The sequence below is a fragment of the Mytilus californianus genome, unplaced genomic scaffold (genome assembly GCF_021869535.1).
Source record: "Mytilus californianus isolate M0D057914Y unplaced genomic scaffold, xbMytCali1.0.p SCAF_1, whole genome shotgun sequence".
NCBI classification, from domain to species: Eukaryota; Metazoa; Mollusca; class Bivalvia; order Mytilida; family Mytilidae; genus Mytilus; species Mytilus californianus.
The window spans coordinates 70825493-70844091 of record NW_026262581.1 but is presented as its reverse complement, the minus strand read 5'-3'; the positions used below and the strand labels follow the sequence as shown (position 1 = coordinate 70844091).

Here is an 18599-nt window from a genome sequence, read left to right as displayed (position 1 = left end):
CTCACGCATTTAATAAAGGATGCAAGCTCACTCTTCATTTTTCGTTTGTTTCTTAAGACATGGTCCCACTTAACAATTCAAGGAACTGATACTTACCCGCTACTTTTTTTCAAGGAGAGGGGATGTACATTTATTGGTTCTCTGTGTAAAGAATATGACCAAACCAACCAAGCCAATCAACGATCAAGGCATGTAAAATTTGTCAAACTTGACAGTTTTTAATCAATCAAGCATAAATTTAGCAAACAAACATTCTTATCAACAATTAAAAGCAAGCAAACAACCAATCAATATGCAGTAGATGTCACTTGGTTGGTTGGTCCAACCACCAAAACCAGCCACCAGCCAATCATGTATGAACATTGGGAAAGACATCCACTAACAATTATTTGTTCAAACGATTGACCTTGTTTTTTGTTTTCTTCTTCCGCCATTTTTTCCCATCCGCAGTATTGTAGTTTAACCAAGACATTTTCTTAATCTTAAGCTTATTGCGCAGGTATTGTGCTTTTTAAATTGGTCCTGGTTGTCCGAATGCTTTATTTGTTAGAGTTATCTCTGCAAATATGTTTTTCTTGATTGCACATCTCAATCGTCACAAAAAAAATCCAAAACAAAAAACGATATTGTCAAAAGTATTTCGCTTAATTGTTCGTTAAATCATGGATGCTTCGATCAAACTTGATCAAGTGACATATTTAAAGCGTTATCCCTCCTTCCATATTTAAAAAAAAAACAAATCGCGTGTTCCATTACTCATTAACTGTTAACCGTAAAAACCCTAGGGACTTCAGATTCATGGGCGAAGACTAGAACACTTAGACCATGGTCCTCAATGTCATGTTCTTAATTTGACATAAATCTCATATTCCTTTGTCTCTGAACCTTTTTAACCCGACAAATATAATAACCAAAATGTTAGTCGCAACATGTCGTAAAAGAAAAGTATGTCGAAATGGGAAATGGTAACTTGTAAACTATAGGTGAAGTGATAAGGACAAAGGTTATACTGATTTGTGTGTATTTAATACACCAAAAGTAAAATGATTAAAGGTCATAGGTCAAGGTCATGTTCGAATTATTTACATTTGCTAGTTATCACTATGCCTAAGAAACCGTATACGATATCAAAACTATTAAATTGTAACCTGCATCATGTCTGAAGTGAAACATGTTGATCGAAACAGCACAGTGACACCAAATAGAAGTGTTTTCCTCTGGAATGATTCAAATTTGCTGTACGATGACTAACTAACTAACCACACATAATAAAGTCTTTTAATTTCAGGTTATTACTTTTTACCATGAAATTGAGGCCAAGGTCAAAAGTCAAATTGACGTTATCGATTTTGATCTTTCCGATAACTGCATACTGGTATATGAGAAAAATATGAAGTATTCTGAATTTGGAAAGAGCCATAGGACCTTTAAAAAAGTTTAACCAGAAGTGACCTTGTTTAAACCGGCAACATCCAATTTTTCGCATTAATTCTATGCAGAGTACCTGAAAGAATATATCTTTGATATCAATGTGAAGTAACCTTTCATGTGGACTCGGAAGTGACGATTTGTGAACCGGAAATAGCCTCATTTTGTCATGCAAAAGTACTTAGAAACCAAATTTTGGGGAGTTATTGGGTCTAACATATCGTTTAAAACAGGAATAATTAACCTAGTCCGTACGTTGCTAATTATCTCCCTTATTCCAATAAAAAACTACCTAAAGTTATGAATTTTTAAAAGTTTATTACAATAACAATCTTCCAATGATGGAACTGTCTTCTTAAACCGGAAAGTAATATTTTAACTAAATCTTCTTATCCAATGTAAATTTGGGTAAGGGGAAATACCTTCAATTGGTCTGTAAACAATTATATTTTAATTAGGTCTTTCAACTTTTCTGTGGAAAGACTATCAGAATTCGATCTGGTTATTATTTTTTCTTCGACCAAATGTGTTTCTTGCTCTCTGTGTTCGTTTCTAATGGTGTCGTTTAGATGTTTGGTATATGAAATCAAACATTTATAACATTTTAGAAACTGACATCGCTTACCCGAACGTCGAGTTTTGACACAAAGTAGGAAAGATAACATCCTTGACCTTTTTTGCAAAAACCAACCTGCATTAATAACCAAAATAAAATCGATACCAGGTAAATCTGATCATAGTATTGTATTGGTAGATGCAATCTGCAAGCCCCAAAGATCTAAACAATCGCAACATAAAATTTATTTATGGAAAAAAAGTTGATCTACAAAAAATAAAAGATGTAACATCTAAATTTATATCTGAACTCCTATCTCAGGTTAATGTTAATTTAACTGTTGATCAATTGTGGAATCAATTTAAAGAAGGTAGTAACAAAATAATAGATGATAATGTTCCAAGCAAAAGGACTAAATCTAAATACACGAACTCTTGGGCTAGTATGGATACAGATAATTTATGTAAAAAACAACGCTAAGCCTATAACAAAGCCAAAATAAAAAAAAAACAAAAAACTGGCAAACAAGATCACAAAGATAAACATAAAAAATATTAAAGTTACCGCACATAGGGAGATACGAAGGGCTCAAAGTACTGATATACAAGACACAATTAGCCTTAATGAACAATTTAAGAATGCTTTCACTACAGAAGCTACATCCTTCATGCCAAATAAAGGTATAAGTTCCCATCCCACCATGCTAGACATACATATTAACAATAACGGGTTATTAAAGTTACTTGAAAACTTATATCCCCATAAAGCCACTGGCCCTAATAATCTGCCAGCATATTTTTTACATAATTTTTCAGAAGAATTGTCTCCATTTTTTACATACTTTTTCCAAAAATCAATTGACTCTAATAAATTCCCAACTGATTGGAAGCAGGCTAATTTTGTGCCCATATTTTATATATTTTATATTTTATATATTAAAAAGGTGACAAGCATAACGCTATTTACTAAGCAACATCCGAAAACATCTTACAAATAATAATATAATAAATGACAGTCAACATGGGTTGAGGGGTAAAAGGTCTTGCGAGACCCAACTAATTATCAGTATCCAAGATCTTGCAAAGTCATGGGCAAATGACAATCAAAAAGATGTTATACTTTTTGATTTTTCTAAAGCATTTGATAAAGTCCCCCATCGAAGATTAGCTCAAAAATTAGATTTTTACGGTATTAGGAATCAACACTTAAATTGGATAACAGATTTTTTAGCTGACAGACAACAGCAGGTACTTTTAAATGGTGTTAAATCTTCTAAATTAGCTGTTGACTCTTGAGTTCCTCAGGGAACAGTATTAGGCCCAACATTATTTTTACTATGTATTGATGACTTACCAGAACATATAACTTGCAATGCAAGTCTTTTTGCAGATGACTGCTTATTGTATAGAAATGTAAATAATAATTCTGATGCGCAATTACTTCAAACAGATTTATCTAGTTTAGTGAAATGGGAACAGGACTGGCAAATGGATTTTAATCCTGAAAAATGTTATGTAATACATGTTCCTAAAAAAAATAACCCTTCTGCTTTTGATTATACATTGCATAATCATGTTTTAGAATCAGTAAAAGACAGTAAATATTTAGGTGTAATATGGAACGCCAAAACTGTCTTATTATGTCCATTTTCATTATATGATGTGCATTTACCTTTTTATGATGTGCACTTGTCATTATATGATGTGCAAACACCTTTATATGGTGTCCAGTTGACATTATATGATGTGCAAATATACTTATATAATGTGCATATATACTTATATGATGTGCAAACATCCTTATATGATGTACAAACATACTTATATGATGTGCAAATGTACTTATATGATGTGTGAATGTACTTATATGATGTGCAAATATACTTATATGGTGTGCAAATGTACTTATGTGATATGCAAATATACTTATATGATGTGCAAATGTACTTATATGATGTGCAAATGTACTTATATGATGTGCAGATGTACTTATATGATGTGCAAATATACTTATATGATGTGCAAATATCCTTATATAATGTGCATTTGTCCTTATATTATGTGCAAACATCTTTATATGATGTGCTTGTGTCATTATATTATGTGCATGTAACATTATATGATGTGGTTCGGACTACTTTATTATATGATGTCAAAACGTACTTATATGATGTGCTTTCATTGTTGTTGTGGTCAATAAACATGATCACGATTTGAACGATTACTGTCTACGTCATAACTGATTCCGATCTGCTTCTCCGGCATTACGGCTCAAATCTGTATCTATTGTATGTAAAATGGATGAGATTTTAAAAGAGATAAGCCTTGTAAAGTTGCTACCTCGTTTTAAAGATGAAAAAAATATGAATTGCAAAGTTTAAATTTGATGAATGAGTCTACAATTATGAACATACGGTTAAAGTTACTAAATTATGGGTCCTCGACTGTGTACTGAGAACCTGGATTTCAAATAATTGATCTACCAGAGGATATTCTGTTTTTTTTTATAGCCAGTTTATTGTTTCTGATCTAGCAGCTCCAGCCTGGAATCACCTCCGAAAGTGCAATTTAATAAAAGTCAACGTTTCAAACATTTTGTTGGAAGATTGTAGATCCATTAATACAGGAGCTAGTTGAAGAGTTTCTCTGCTATGGCGAAAATATGATAAAACAAATTTATTGTAAAAGACAGCTATACCGATACGATTGTTCTCTCTTTTTGAATTGCCGCTTTATCTTAATTCATTTCCTATACCAATTAATTCACAGTCATTTTTAAAAGTATTTCAAAACAGTAGTTATAAAATTTTGTACTCATGCATAATTATATGGTATGGATGGTTGATTGAATGATTGATTTGTGTTTAACGCCACTTTCAGCACTATCGTGCTATTTCGTGGCGATCAGTTTTTATTGGTTTGAGGAAGCCAGAATGTCCGGAGAGAACCACCGACCTTCGGTAGGAAAACTGACAATTCTAGTCAATTTAAGATTGGAGTCGAGCGTACCTGCCACGTGCGGGATTCGAACTCACAACTTCAGTGCGGACAAGCTAGTGATACAGTTGTTCGACTATTTAGACCACTCCGCCTCCTCGGCCCCCTCGGTACAGATGAAAGGAGATATGGAAAACAAAGATTTAAATTAATTGTTTTGTATTCTGTGACTTTTCTAAAAGATTTTGACAAAGTTTGGCACAGATGCCTTATATTTAAACTAAAAGATTATGGTATTTACGGAAGCTTATTATACATTTGGTTGAAGATTATCTACATGAGAGAAAACAGAGAGTAGTATTGCACAATTCGTCTTCTTCCTTCTGTAATGTTTTAGCTGGTGTTCCTCAGGGATCAGTTCTGGGCTATCTTCTCTTTGTCTTATATATTAATGATATTGCTGACAATCTTACATCACTGTATCGGCTTTTTGCTGATGACACATCATTCAGTTATTCTGGTAACGATGGAGAACAGGTTAGATATGTTAAAACCTGAAAAAACTGGATGTTTGGTCTACTAAATGGCTTATGTCATTTAACCCTGTTAAAATCGAAATTATGATTTCTCAAATATTGAGATTCCAGGCCACAGCTTTTCCTTAAATGACGACGACTAGGGGAAGGGGTTAACGACCTTGACTACCCATGAGGGTCTTGCACGGTCGGTTCCTTAAATGGTAAAAATATCCCTTTATGAGATGTACTTCTTTAAATGGTAAAAATATCCCTTGAAGTGCATCTCATAAGCACCGGAGAGATAATTTCAGTAGTGACGCAAAATGGAACAATCATATTGAAAATATAATTACAAGTGTAAATAAACACTTGAATGTTTTACGTAAACTTAAATACCGACTATCTCAAAACAATTTAGATAAACTGTGACTAGTTTTTATTCAACCCATTTTTATACGACGGCAAAATATTTCGGCGTCGTATAATGTTATGACGGCGTCGTGTCGTCTGCGTCGTCGTCGTCCGAAGACACATTTGGTTTCCGGACAATAACTTTAGTTTTAGTGAATGGATTTCTATGAATTTTTACCAGAAGGTTAATACTACAACAGGAGGGTTTGGATTGATTTTGAGGGTGATGGTACCAACAGTTTAGGAATTAGGGGCAAAAAACAAGCATTTATGTAGTTTCCGAACAATAATTTGTGTGTAAGTGTATGGATCTCTCTGAAATTGTACCACAAGGTTTCATATCATAAAGGGAAGGCTGGGATTTAGTTTAATTGCCCCAACGGTTCAGGAATTAGGGACAAAAAGGGGCCAAAAACAAGCATTTTTCTAGTTTCCAGACAATAACTTGTGTTTAAGTGTATGGATCTCTCTAAAATTGTATTACAAAGTTCCATACTATAAAGAGAAGGCTGGGATTGAGTTAGAAGTAATTACACTAAGAGGGTGGGTGGGGGGGGGGGGGGGGGGTCTTCAAAATTATTGAAATTTCAAATTTTTGAAATCTTCAATTGTCAATTGCACAGCATTGCGCAATAGCAAGAAATCTTCAATTGCACAGTATTGCACAATAATACAGTATTGTGCGATATCACAGTATTGCGCATTAGCAAGAAATCATCAATTGCACAGTATTGCACAATATCACAGTATTGCGCAATAGCAAGTAATCTGCAATTGCACAGTATTGCGCAATAGCAAAAAATCTTCAATTGAACAGTATTGCGCAATAACACAGTATTGCACAATAGCAAGAAATCTTCAATTGCACAGTATTGCGCAATAGCAAGAAATCTTCAATTGAAAACAAATACAAATGTTTTAACCAATTTCGATGGTATTTAAGTCTTTAGTTTTTGGGGGAGTTTGGATATTGGGCCCCATTTTTAAATTGGTCTACATTGAGGTCAAAAGGGTCCAAAATTAAACTTGGTTTGATTTCATCAAAAACTGAATTATTGCGGCCGTATGATTTGCTGTGCATTTAGATTTTTATTTTGGGCCCTGTTTTCAAATTTGTTCATATTAAGGTTTGAAGGATCCAAAATTAAACTTTGTTTGATTTCAAGGAAAATTTAATTATTGGTGTTTTCTTATATGCTGAATCTAACCATGTTGTTAGATTTTTATTATCAGACCAGCCTAGGTAAATTAAATGTCCCATTTCAAATTTTTAAGATCTTTGCCACATTTATTTTGAGTCAAAGGACTATATTATGTTAACAATTTGATCACAATCCAAATTCAGACAGTATCAAGCTTGAATATTGTGTCCAAACTTGCCCCAACTGTTCAGGGTTCGACCTCTGCGGTCGTATCAGGCTGCGCTCAGCGAAGCATTTTATTGACTATGCCACGGACGTGTGGGATAAAATTTGCAATAAGAGGCCACAAGAATTGTAACCGGTCTACCAATTTTCACTAAAACTGAAACCTTATACTCTCAGGTTGGCTGGGAATCTCTTTTTGAAAGAAGAAGAAGAAGAAAATTACAGATGTTTCATAATATGAACCAAAAACATGCACCATGCACCATGCACCATGTACCTATGTAATCTTGTACTTTCATGTATACAAAGTACAACCAACTATCCGTTGCGACATGGTCAAGATAAGATTGTTCCCTTTTTTAGACTTTCCCTTACTACTGAATCGTTTATTCCTTCCACAATACGTGAGTGGAATAAACTTGATCCAAAAATTCGCAGCGTCGACTCTATATTTAATTTAAGAAAGAATTGAAATGTGATAGTCTCCTACGTAAAGTTGAAACGTTTTATTTGTATGGCTTGAGGAAATTGAATATTATTTTAATGCAATTGCGATGCTCCGCTTCATTCTTAAACTATGACAATTTTCGAGCTAACATTATAAATGATCATTATTGCTAATGTGGGTCAGATATTGAGGATGTTCACCATTACTTCTTCCTTTGTCCAAAATACACTTCATGTAGAAAAAACCCTACTCAATAGTCTTAATAGGCTTTCCGAAAACTTTGTTTTTATACAAAACTTACTATTAATTTGCGGAAACTTGGAACTTTCAAACGAACAAAATATTCGAATTTTCAAACATGTTCAAAATTTCACCAAAAGGTCAAACAGATTTATTGTACCTTCATAAAGCGTTATTGATACTGACACGGATCATCATCATCAATATTTCCTTCTTTTTTTCTCTCTCTCTCTTTTTTCTTGTTTACCTATAGCTCGTATTATATTTCTATAAACTATTTGGTTTACATGTATGCTCATTATACTGTTATTGTATTTATTTATATTGTATTATGGAGAAGACTTCATACGTATGATTTACTTGTGTCTAATCCATTTGGCTCCAATTTAGCAAATAAAATACATTTAAACTAAAAGGAGATATGAACTTCAACTCGGTGCATTACATTTGCGCGCAGCTTTTTACAACGTTTTCGCGCATTTATTCTACAGCTTCAACTAGTCAGTAACCCGCAACATAAAAAGTTACGTGGGAAGCCGCTCATATATGCACGTCCAGACTCAAGGCATCGAACTGCAAAACAGGGCTAAGGCTATTTTTTTTGGGGGGGGGGTATTTTTTGAAAATGTCTTTCCTATTTAGAGTTAGTTTCTTCTATAAGAAGTTGATACACAAATTTCAAGTATGTTCATTTTTTTTGTAAATTTTACATTGCTGATCATTTAAAATAGCTGTTCAAGTTTCTCTTTATATATAACTTTTCTCAAGGTATAAGTAAAAAAGAACCAAAAATGGACAAAATCAGACACTGGAAGGGTAATAACTCCTATAAGCCACCGGTCATTTGTAACATAAAAAAGGGGATAGGAGGAAAATGGAAAGGGTATCCAATTTTTTATACGCACGGAAAAATTTGCGGCCGTATAATGGTATGGCGATGTCGTCGTCGTCGTCGTCGTCCGAAGACAACTGGTTTCGAGACAATAACTTGCGTATAAGTGTATGGATCTCTTTCAAAATTGTTTTACAAGGTTCCATAAAAAAAAAAAAAGAAGTTTGGGATTGATTTTTGGGGTTATTGTCTGAACTGTTTAGGCATAAGAGGCCACAAACAAGCCTTTTTCTTGTTTCGCGACAATAATAAGTATATAGATCTCTATGAAATTGTACCACAAGGTTCCATACAAAAAAAAGGAGGATTGATTTTGGGGGTTATGGCCTTAACTGTTTAGGAATTAGGGACTAAAAAGGGGCCAAAACAATACTTTTCTCATACTTTGTATAAATTGTTTATTTCTTGACCAATTTCAATGGTGTTTAATTCAAAGACTTGATTCTTAGGGTTCTTACATATGTTAAATCTAACCGTGTGTATTTAGATTTTGAATTTTGTGCCTCGTTTTCAAATTGGTCTACATTCAGGTCTAAAGGGCCAAACATTAAACTTTGTTTGACTTCAACAAAAATTGAATTATATGGGTTCTTTGATATGCTGTATCGAAATTTGTTTACCAAATTTAAGCAATTCTGTATTTCAAACATACAAATATTATAGCTTATATGATGTATACACTAAATCAGTATCTGATTATTTAGCAGGAGTATATTACACTTGATTCAGATGTCATATCTGTATCTCTTATGTCATCATTTTTGGATTCAATCTTCATTTGTTTCATGTAAGTCATGACCATCTTCTGTTTGTTTATTAGACACGAAGAACGACACTTTCCGAGATTAATGGTTTAGTCTCTTAGTTTTTGCAGGTTTTCTCGAAGCTTTCCTGATTATACTCCTTTCCATATAGTAAAAAAAACTTACAATACACTTCCCCCTACTGTAAACAAAATATAATGTTTTGGCTCGAAAGATGTTAATTTTTTTTCGCCTTGCTCCGCTCGCCTCAATTTTTAAGATAAAAATCCTAAGTTTCAGCATGTTCTTCCAGGACAGTATTTTTCATCTGAAGCTAAAGTTGAATGAAGGTGTGGTAAATATCAATGAGACCATAACCGGCATATCCAAATAAGTTTTTTGAAGTCGCAAACAACTTTCACAATTGAAGTTCTAGATCCCCTACTGATGCAATATTTTATACTTATAATAGAAAAAGAAATTGTATTCATTTTTTGTTATAACGAACAGAAGTATTGAGAATTGTATGTGCGTGTGGGGTGTTGAATTTGTTATGTCTTTGAAAAGGGAGAGGGGGGTCTTGAATTTGTTTTTCTTCTTCAAGGTGGGTACTTGAAAAAATAAGAGTAATTCCAATGTTTCCTCCAAGGTCCCCCCAATGAAAGAAAATTAGCAGTTCCTCGGTAGTTAATTTATAATTTTAGTAATATTTAATTATTTATTTGTAATTCGGTTTTTGCCTACCATTTTGCAAGGAAGGTTTCTCTATAAATAAGTTATCGAGATAATAGGCAACAAAACAACAAAACCCATAAGAACGCAAATTGCTGAAATGGGACCTTTCATATAGAGCATATTCAGACTGTTTTCATTACACCCCCCTTTTTAAAAGAAAAAAAACTATTGTAGTTTTCAAGATAAACGCAAAGCCACCGTTAGCCCTTTAAACAGTTCGGTGGCTTGAGTCTGGAGGTTTGTATAAGCGAAATTTAAGTCCCAAAGACCTCTGGATGTTTGTGCGATTAGCTGTCTAGTTGAAGCTGTAATAAAAATGTGAGCAAAAGAAATAAAAAAATACTGCTCGCAAATGTAATGATTTTTACGTGCAAATGTAGGTGCAAATGTATTGCATCGAGTTGAAGTTCATCCCATATCTCCTTTCATCCATCCCGGTATACATTGTAATTATGCATGCGTAGAAACGTTTATAGTTTATAATATAAAATACTTTTTAAATGACTGTGATTTACAGCTAAAGTTCTTTTATCATATTTTTGCCACAGCAAGGAAATTTTTCAACTAGCTCCTTTTTCATTGGATCTAAATCTTCCTCCGAAATGTTTGAAACGTTGATTTTAGTTTAATTGCACTGTGTATTTTTTTCAATGAATTGCACTGTCTCACCTTTTCTATAACTTGCACTTTCGGAAGCTGATACGAGGCTGGATCTGCTAGATCAGAAACAGTAAACTTTCATTAAAAAAAAGCAGGATACTGGTAGATTAAATATTTGAACTCCAGGTACAGTCGAGGACTTATAATATCAATCTAATTAAAATTCATATCTATCTAAACTCGCGTGCTCGTACACATATGAGCATAACGAAATCAGAAAACTATATTTTAATTAGATTGTCATAATATATCCACTTTAGCAGTATGTTAATTATTTTATAGACCCATCGATAAAACCTAAACTTTGCAATTCATATTTTGACAATTTTGCAACAATATCAGATGTGATTTTTTTCATCTTTAAACGAGGTAGCAACGTGACAAGGTTTATCTCTTTAAAAATCTCATCCATTTTACAAACAATAGTTACAGATTTGAGCCGTAATTCCGGAGAAGCAGATCGGAATCAGTTATGACGTAGAGAGTAATCGTTCTAATCATGCTCATGTTTATTGACCATAACAACGATGAAAGCACATCATATAAGTACGTTTTGACATCATATAATGAAGTAATCCGAACCACATCATATAATGTTACATGCACATAATATAATGAAACAAGCACATCATATAACGATGTTTGATCATAATATAAGGAAAAATGCACATTATATAAGGATATTTGCACATCATATAAGTATATTTGCACATTATATAAGGATCTTTGCACATCATATAAGTACATTTGCACATCATGTAAATACATTTACACATCGTATTAGTATATTTGCACATCATATAAGTATATTTGCACATCATATAAGTACATTTGCACATCATATAAGTATATTTGCACATCATATAAGTATATTTGCACATCATATAAGTATATTTGAACATCATATAAGGATGTTTGCACATTATATTAGTATATTTGCACATCATATAAGTATATTTGCACATCATATAATGTCAACTGGACACCATGTAAAGGTGTTTGCACATCATATAATGACAAGTGCACATCATATAAAGATAAATGCACATCATATGATGAAAATGGGCATAATAAGACAGTTTTAGCGTTCCATAGTGTAACTATAAGCCATGATCTTGATTGGGGAACACATAAAAATAATATTACCTGCAAGGCAAATCAAACCTTAGGCTTTCTTCGTAGAAATTTAAAAAACTACACACGTAAGGTTATAAACCTTACGCACACATCACTTGTCCGTCCAGTCGTCGAATAATTTTTCCCTGTCTGGGATCCGTACAAAAAGCACCAAATCACTCAGGTTGAGCAGATTCAGCGTAAAGCAGCCAGATTTGTCTATAACGATTATAAAGACAGAACACCGGGAGCAGTTTCGAACATGATGAATTCTTTACAAAGGGAACGTTTACATAACAGACGAAACAAAAGCTAGATTAACATTAATTGGGGGTTGGTAGAAGTTCCAAAGGACAACTTAACAAAATCTGACAGACGCACTAGCTATATATATAGGGGGCAACATCAATTTTGGCAACTAGCAACTAATAAAGACTTCTATAACTATTCTTTTTATCCGAACACCATCTCTGACTGGAATGCTCTACCTGAAGCAATAGGTATGTTTGACACCCTGGAATCCTTCAAAAGTGGCATATCTACTCTAACATTTGAAGGACCCTCATCAACTTATTAAACTACCAAAGCCACTGTACATAATGTATATATGTTATTCCATAGACTATTTTCCCTTATTGTTTACATTAATTTTAATTAAGTCCATATCTACATAGCACACAAGTTCCGGGAAGTTTAACACCCCTACCTAGGAGTCTACTCCCGTATTCGGAAGAAGACAAAAAAAAAAAAAAAAAACCAGAAGGAACTGTGACAAACTTCAGAGAAATTTTGGGAATGTAAATGAAACCAAAGTTATTCAATAACTGTTTCATACTCAAACAGTTCCTATTTGACTAAAGTTCAATATTAAGAACACTGTGACACAGACATTAATCGTGGATTGGCATGTCGAAGCATACATATGTCTTTTGTAACGTAAAAACTGCAGTGATTTGTTAAGCATGTAATCTCCGTGGAATGGTGTATTCTAACCAAAAATTTTGAATACAAATTCTATACCCAACAGATCGATATTGGTGTCAACATTAAATTTTAGTACAACTTTACCCTTTAGAAACACATATTTTGCTTGATAAATGACGAAATCGTCGCCCTGGAATGTATTAATCTCTGTTGACGCTTTTGTGAAAAGTACTTTCTTTCACGTCCGCATTTTTATCAAGTATGGAAAAATGTATATTCTTCCAAAATTACAAAATTCATACTTCAGATAACATAAAGAACCTATTATTGAACGGTTGCTATGCACTTGCTATGCAACTTAGCTGTTGAAAAGCATTTAGTGAACTACAATTGAACTAACTTTTCATTTCTAACTAAAAGTTGCTCATAAACAGACAATCTGCATTGCATTCATTTTAATTTGTTCAATAAAATGACTTGTTGATTCGTAGTTGTCTTTAAATTCCAACATTTTTTTTGCTGTTGCTAAGCAACATTTGTGTTGCTATGCTCAATACGGAATTTGTTATGAATAAAGAAGTATATGATAATATATTGGAATGAAACACCATATGGAAAAGAAAAATCTTCAAGCAACTGCTAAATTCATACTTCAGAGGGAGAAAAACACTCATTTGTTAACCGTTGCTAGGCAACATTTCTGTTGCTAGATTGTTTTTAAGCATATAGTAAACGAAATCAAAGGGACTTTTCATTTGTGACTTCAAGTTCTTCTTGGACGAACAATATTATTTGGAATTATTTTAAATTTGTACTGATAAAGCAATTAATGAGTGATGATTTTGATACTTAATAAAAACCGTTGCATCAGTGATATTACTCCATATTTTGCATTTTACAGAAAAAAGCTAGTGTATGTAAGCGCTCAACACTTCCTTAACCTAGGGCATTAATGTAACAGTACAACTTAAGAATAAACTATACGAATCAGTAAAAAAAAGGGTTTTTATAGTGTGTCTTTCTATGTTGTGGTGTTACACTATTGTTTCAGGTAGGGTGAAGGTTGGCGCCTATTAAAACGTTTAAACCCGCTGCATTTGCACCTGTTCTAAGTCAGGAACCTGATGTTCAGTGGTTGTCGTTTGCTGATGTGGTTTATAAGTGTTTCTCGTTTCTCGTTTTTTATATAGATTAGACCGTTGATTTTCCTGTTTGAATGGTTTTACAGTAGTCATCTTTAGGGCCCTTTATAGCTTGCTGTTCGGTGTGAGCCAAGGCTCCGCGTTGAAGGTGGTTTTTTTACCTATAATGGCTTACCTTTACAAATTGTGACTTGGATGGAGAGTTGTCTCATTGGCACTCATACCACATCTTCTTATATCTATTGACTCCTCGGATCAACTCGAAACACAAACGGTTTTATTAGAGTAAAGTGATAATCCAATAAATCTGCAAGTACCTCTTGCCTAATTTCTAAGGTCATTTTACTGCATTTTAGCAGAATATGATTAAATAAGGAATATAAAAACCGTAAAACAATTTTGATCAAAAACTGAGACTTAACATATCAACTGTAGTTTAAAAAAAAATCATATCCGCACCAAAAACAAACATTCCGAAAAATATTAAGACGTCACATAAAACCTTATTGAGAACAGTCCAAGAAGCACTCAACAAACGTTATTGCAATAGTTTTAACACAATTGTTCTGTACTTGTCCATCCTGAGTCAATTGCCTGTAATTCAGTAGCTGTCTTGTGTTGCTGTCTGCCATATTTATTTTTCATTTATTGTTTTAGCAAAGACCAGGCTGTTTGATATTTTGTTTAAATTGTTTCATATCTTGTATTATTTAATTGGCAGTTTACTCATGATTGTGATTATATAATTTATTATGATAAAAAAAAACCACAATGATAACAGCTGAATTGAAAAGACTGATGTACTTTCTATTTACGAAAAAAATTGCGCCTGTGTTCTATGAGTTGTCATGTTTGTCTTGCTTGTAGTTCTCATTGCATATTCACAAGTAAATCATATTTTCTTCTATTTATAGCACTATTGTATTGTTTGTAAGTTTCGCACTGTCTTCACAATTTCACTTTCACTTTCAAACACTCTGTTTTATGCAATAGATCAGATCTTATATCATCTATGATTTTGTTGGCAGATATGAATTATTGATTCCTTGAATTTGTTAAGTTCTCAACCTGATTTGTTTTACGTATCCAACTATTGTAATTCGTGTAATTGGGATCTTCTATCTGATTATGACACAGAGTAAGGAAATATCCCACTTATACACAAGCTTCAAAGGATATTAGTAGCTTTTTACTTGAGGTGCTGTTTTACAAACAATCTTACGACAAAAAAAAAGTATTGTCGTTATATATAATGAAATGTTAATGACTTAGTGGCCAACAAAACTTTGAATTTGCGAAATACTTAGGCTTTTCTACCTTAAGAATAGACTACCTTAGCTGTATTCAACATACATTTTTATGATTTTGGGGTACTGAATGCTCTTCAATATTGTACCTTATTTTTTGCTTTTTTTATTTTAGCGTTACTGATTAGTCTTTTGTAGACAAAACGCTCGTCTGGCGTTCACAATTATGGTATCTATGATGAATGTGTTTCTCATAAAATGTTATGTGAAATGGTGGGCTGGTATATGTAGATAACATTTGATTGGGATGTAATAATTCAATAATAATCAATTATTTCATACCACAAACACTTGCGTTTTGTTGGTGCATATGACATGCATGTGCATGTATGTATGCACTGTAAGAGACAATTATGTATCAACTTTTTTAGGTGGAAGAATGTTCTTATGCTGTACATTATTTAGTATTTTGAGCTGACATAATGCAATGCTATGTTATTCTATATGAACAAAGTAACTTGTTGTCCGACAATACGATAGACATTTTTGGCAGAATTGAGAATGGATTCTAATATCGATTTGTTACTCGTTTGGGGAATAGTTCCAAATTTGGCGGGTTGTCACCCAACTGTTGACAACATTCAAAATTGGTTGAAAGCAACTACAAATTAATAACTATGGCTTTGATAAATCCAAGGTAAGTTGGCCAATTTAAAAAATTAAATGTCTTTTACTATGAATTTCTCTGTACTTTTCTCTCTACATTGTAAAACGTGTGTTGTATCCTTATGTCACTAACAAAGCCTAATGAACGCCCTACTAACACAAACAAGCTTAGTTGCAAGTTTCAGAGCTGTTTTATGGGCACAAGTACCTCTCATATCGGTATCTTTATATAATGAAAAATATTCCCAAACAAATGTGTCTTCCATGCGGAGAATGTCAGAATGGGAAATAACTTTTGATAACACTTTTGTGAAAGTTACAAAATCTTTATTTGTTTTGAAGAAATAAATTTGGAAATGCTTTTATTTAAATCAAAATGTTTATTTGTGCAAAATTGATCATTTTAATTTATTTTTACATCATTTTTTGTGTGATATTTACTCATAATTGGTTTAGTAAAAAATGTCGGAAAGACTCAAAGTCGGGTTTTCAAGTAAACATTTCAATATTTAGTACTTATTTTCATCGGTGGATTTTTTATATTTTTTAAAGATAATAACAATGTGTGCAAAGATATCTATTTCATTTATTCATTGGCTCACCTGTTTAAAAACCACTAGCTTAAACTTGGCTAGTAAATATAAAACACGCACTTATGGATATTTAAGCTTGTTATTAGAAATAGACACAATAATGAGGAGTCTCAATGCATATTAAGATTACCAGTGTACATAATAGTTTAAAAATATTCGTTAGTCAGAAGAGTTTTAACCACCCACCTCCACGACTTTTGCATGGTTTTCTGTGAAACAAGCTCTAAAATAGAAAATTCTGAAATGCAAACGACAAAATACCACACAAGAAAATGAATTTTGCAACGCTGACTTCACCGAATCCGGGAGCTGCGGATGGAAAAGTTAGTTTTACCCTTCTTCTTGTTCATCACAAGTAAACATTCAGAGATGAGTCTCGTTTGTTAATGTCAAAATAGATATATAAAAGGAAGACAAAACTGTAAATACCACTTGTGAAACTTGAATTTGGTCATCTGTGTCTCAATTGTCAAGTATTGTCGTCGGAATCAGGATGGAGTATGCAAAACATGCGAAAGGATGACTATTAGGAAATTTGGATTAAATAGCTTCCATGTAAGAAGGACCCTTTTTTGAGAAAATCATAATTGAAAAGACGAAACCAATTCTATATAACCGATGCTTGTACATGATATTTGATTGAAACGAAGAGATCTTGATTGTTTTGTCTTTTGTCATTGAGGAATCATGTACCTGTGTAATAATTTGTGCTTACTCTTTTTTTGGCATTTAAAGATACGATGTCCTCCAATTTTTTTTCCCTCAAATTAACATCTTACAAAGGTTTTAAAACAATAACAGTTTTGGTTTCTGTGAATGAAGGTGCTAGGCGTAAATTTACTTAATTAGAAATTGAATGTGTCAAGTTTCCTTTTTTGCGGAAATCGTGTATCGTCGGTTTTGGTGGGGTTCGTATTGCTCAGTCGTTAGCTTTCGATGTAATATTGCTATTGTTTTTCGTCCTTTCCTTGTTTTTTTTTTGCAATGTTGTTGTCTGTTTTATTGGACTAAGTGTAAACATATGTTGACATGAATTATTAATACAATGAATAATGAATAGAATCCTGACACACGTGAAACTACATGTTTACTTATATTAATCAGTTCTAAGACATACAGTGATGATACAACCATAGTTTTAAGACACACATGCTGATTCAGAGACGTGAATTGACTGGGAAGTCCTTAATGATAAATTTGATCTTATAAAATTGATGTTCAGTTAGCCGAAACTCGATACAATCCTTTAAAGTTCAAAAATGTTAGCTTTCGTATTTTCAGGCTGAATGTAAGCAAATTCTTATTTCAATAAAGGGCAGTTCTTGTCCAAACAGTGGAGAATTAATGACACATGTCATGTATAAGGATTAGGTATAGTTCTATGGTATCTTAGAACTAAGTTTGATTACTGTTCCGCTGCAATATGGTTTTTGTAGACATATATTTAGCTATTATTCGTATGTTTCTTTGTCCTATATGTTCTCCCATTTATTTGTATTGTAGTCCTGTCATGTAATGTTGTCATGTTAATGTTATATTTAACATTGCCATTAAAGCGGGAGGTTTGGCTAGCCACAAAACCAGGTTCAAACCACCATTTTATTTCTTAAAATGTCCTGTACCAAGTCAGGAAAATGGCCATTGTTATATTATAGTTCGTTTCTGTGTGTGTTACATTTTAATGTTGTGTTTCTGTTGTGTTGTAGTTCTCCTCTTATATTTGATGTGTTTCCCTCAGTTTAGTTTGTAACCCGGATTTGTTTTTTCTCAATCGATTTATGAATTTCGAACAGCGGTATACTACTGTTGCCTTTATTTATCATGGGCGTCCATTTAAACTTTATTTTTCTAATCTGTTATGAAATATAATTAAAAAAAAAGCATAGTACCCTAGTAACTATAATGAAAACCTCTGTTTGTACTGTTTGAATATATCAGTCACAACAGTTATATTGTTTTTTACCATGGTCTATCATA

The 18599-nt window shown here is 32.9% G+C and overlaps 1 protein-coding gene across 7 annotated transcripts in view; it reads left to right on the top strand.

The window, feature by feature from the left end:
* Nucleotides 1-18599, top strand: part of LOC127723438 (uncharacterized) — a 241454-nt gene that overhangs the window by 211481 nt on the left and 11374 nt on the right. The window contains exon 6 of one of the 7 annotated variants that reach the window (XR_007992087.1): nucleotides 15795-16060. The exons of the other annotated variants lie outside the window; for them this stretch is intronic. The gene's annotated coding sequence lies outside the window, so the exon portion shown is untranslated. The remainder of the gene's footprint in view (nucleotides 1-15794; nucleotides 16061-18599) is intronic. 7 annotated transcript variants of the gene reach the window in all.